Below are 3,299 nucleotides of genomic sequence, written 5' to 3'. Positions count from 1 at the left end.
ATCATATATATACCTTTTGCAATTCTTGACAAGAGTAATTTTTAAATGATAACTGAGCCAAAGTCTACTGTGAAAATGCTATTATCTGAATGTTACTGATAACACGTGTTACAAAATATTCCCTCCAACTTGACTCAGACAGTTTACATACACAGCTACCAAGCCACCAGAGTGTAATCATTACATTAAGGGACTAAGGTTCATCAAATCCTTGGGCCTAAGTAAGGAGAGACTTTTAGTGGCTATAATGGATTATATCATTGTGCTAATGTCTGGAAAAATTGAACTTCTTCTGGTTAATATTAGCACACAGTAGAGCCTTTGACTGTGTGGATCACAATAAACTGTGGAAAATTCTGAAAGAGATGGGAATACCAGACCACCTGATCTGCCTCTTGAGAAATTTGTATGCAGGTCAGGAAGCAACAGTTAGAATTGGACATGGAACAACAGACTGGTTCCAAATAGGAAAAGGAGTTCGTCAAGGCTGTATATTGTCACCCTGTTTATTTAACTTATATGCAGAGTACATCATGAAAAATGCTGGGCTGGAAGAAACACAAGCTGGAATCAAGACTGCCGGGAGAAATACCAATGACCTCAGATATGCAGATGACACCACCCTTATGGCAGAAAGTGAAGAGGAACTCAAACGGAGAAGGCAATGACACCCCACTCCAGTACTCTTGCCTGGAAAATCCCATGGACAGAGGAGCCTGGTAGGCTGCAGTCCATGGGGTTGCTAAGTCAAAGACTGAGCGACTTCACTTTCACTTTTCACTTTCATACATTGGAGAAGGAAATGGCAACCCACTCCAGTGTTCTTGCCTGGAGAATCCCAGGGAAGGTGGAGCCTGATGGGCTGTTGTCTTTGGGGTCGCACAGAGTCGGACACGACTGAAGCGACTTAGCAGCAGCAGTAGCAGCAGCAACTCAAAAGCCTCTTGATGAAAGTGAAAGAGGAGAGTGAAAAAGTTGGCTTAAAGCTCAACATTCAGAAAATGAAGATCATGGCATCCGGTCCCACCACTTCATGGGAAATAGATGGGGAAACAGTGGAAACAGTGTCAGACTTTATTTTTCTGGGCTCCAAAATCACTGCAGATGGTGACTGCAGCCATGAAATTAAAACATGCTTACTCCTTGGAAGGAAAGTTATGACGAACCTAGATAGCATGTTCAAAAGCAGAGACATTACTTTGCCAACAAAGGTTTGTCTAGTCAAGGCTATGGTTTTTCCTGTGGTCATGTATGGATGTGAGAGTTGGACTGTGAAGAAGGCTGAGCGCCGAAGAATTGATGCTTTTGAACTGTGGTGTTGGAGAAGACTCTTGAGAGTCCCTTGGACTGCAAGGAGATCCAACCAGTCCATTCTGAAGGAGATCAGCCCTGGGATTTCTTTGGAAGGAATGATGCTAAAGCTGAAACTCCAGTACTTTGGCCACCTCATGCAAAGAGTTGACTCATTGGAAAAGACTCTGATGCTGGGAGGGATTGGGGGCAGGAGGAGAAGGGGACGACAGAGGATGAGATGGCTGGATGGCATCACTGACTCGATGGACGTGAGTCTCAGTGAACTCCGGGAGTTGGTGATGGACAGGGAGGCCTGGTGTGCTGCGATTCATGGGGTCGCAGAGTCGGACATGACTGAGCTACTGATCTGATCTGATCTGATCTGAGAGGAAGCAGCTGGTATTGCATTTCAGGAAGAAAAGAGGAATAGAGTAAGAAAATACAATTTTTTAGAGGAACTGGCAGGTAAATCTGTGACAAAAGAGAAACCTTACAAGAAATACTTTACATAAAAAGTACTAAAGCTACTGTGGGAATAAGGAAACCCAAGTAAAAAGGTATCTTGAGTTTTGATGTATACAGGACATTTTGGTTAAACTAAATAAACTCTTGTCTGAGTCATTCTTAGCTTTTGTCACCAATATTGTTATATTCTGGATTCAGTTACATATGGCAATGAAATGCCCAGTTACTTCATTGAACCATAGTTCAATCTCTTTGCTTGTCTAACCTTTAAAAAGAAATGTACACAACAAGGAAATAATCAGCGTTTTAATTGAGCACCAAAAAAGTAGAGGTCAATTGTTGAAGAACTAATTGAAGAAGAAAGATATAAAAGTAGCAGAAACAAAATTTTAAATGATTATACACCTAAAAATTCCTCAAAAAAAAAAAAAACTATAAATAATTAAAATGAACGTGCAGGGGACTTCCCTGGTAGTCCAGTGGTTAAGAATCCATCTTCTGATGCAAGGGGCACAGGTTAGATTCCTGGTCAGGGAACTAAGACCCCACATGCCATGGGGCACCTAAGCTCACAAGCCACAACTAGAGAAAAGGCCTGTGTGCCTTTTTGTCATAACAAATGAAAAAATCTGAATAGGCATTTCACCAAAGGTGTACAAATGAATGATAACCAGAAGAAAAGTCGCTCAACATCATTAACCATCAGTGAAGTACAAATCAAAAGCACAGTGAAGGATGACTCCACACCACCAGGATGGTTATAATAAATAAAACAATAACAGCTGATGACAAATTCTGGAGAGCATCGAACACTCAGACACTGCTGGTGGGAATATAAAATGGTAAATTGCTCTGGAAAATAGTTTGGCAGTTTCTTAAAATGGTAAACATGCAGTTATTATATAATATAATAATCCCACTCCCAACTATATACCCCAAAATGAAAACATGTGTCCAAACACAAATTTGTAAATAAATGTTCACAGCAGCATTATTCACAATAGCCAAAAGTGAAAACCACTCAAATGCAGAGTTGTGCTTCTTTTGAGGGTTGTGGGGAGAAATTCCATTTCCTTGCCGCTTCAGCTTCTCTAGACTTAGCTCATGGCCCTGCATCTGAAACATTTTTCCCCTCTGCTTCTATTGTCACATCATTTTCTCTTTAACTTTGACCCCATAGCCTCCCTTTTATAAAGTTCCTGTGATTCTATAGGTGTACTCAGATACTTCAGAATAATTTCCTCGTTTCAAGAGCCATAACTTAATTATCTCTTCAGTCTCTTGTGCTACATAAGGTAACATATGCATAGGTTCTGGGGATTAGGATATGGACATCTTTGTGGGGCTATTATTCCATCTATTACACTATAAAGTGGAATATTATTCAGCAATGAAAAGAAATTAAATACTGATACAGGCTTCACTGTGAGTAAACATTGAAAACATTACATTAAGTGAAAGAAACCATTTGCAAAAGACTACAAATCTTATGATTCCATTTATATAAAATGCCAAGAATATTCAAATCTATAGAAACAAAA

Source organism: Bos grunniens, chromosome 5 (assembly GCF_055505025.1).
Source record: "Bos grunniens cultivar Pamir isolate PY7600 chromosome 5, Bosgru_T2T1.0, whole genome shotgun sequence".
NCBI classification, from domain to species: domain Eukaryota; kingdom Metazoa; phylum Chordata; class Mammalia; order Artiodactyla; family Bovidae; genus Bos; species Bos grunniens.
The sequence above is the reverse complement of the archived record's forward strand: the minus strand, read 5'-3'. Positions refer to the sequence as shown.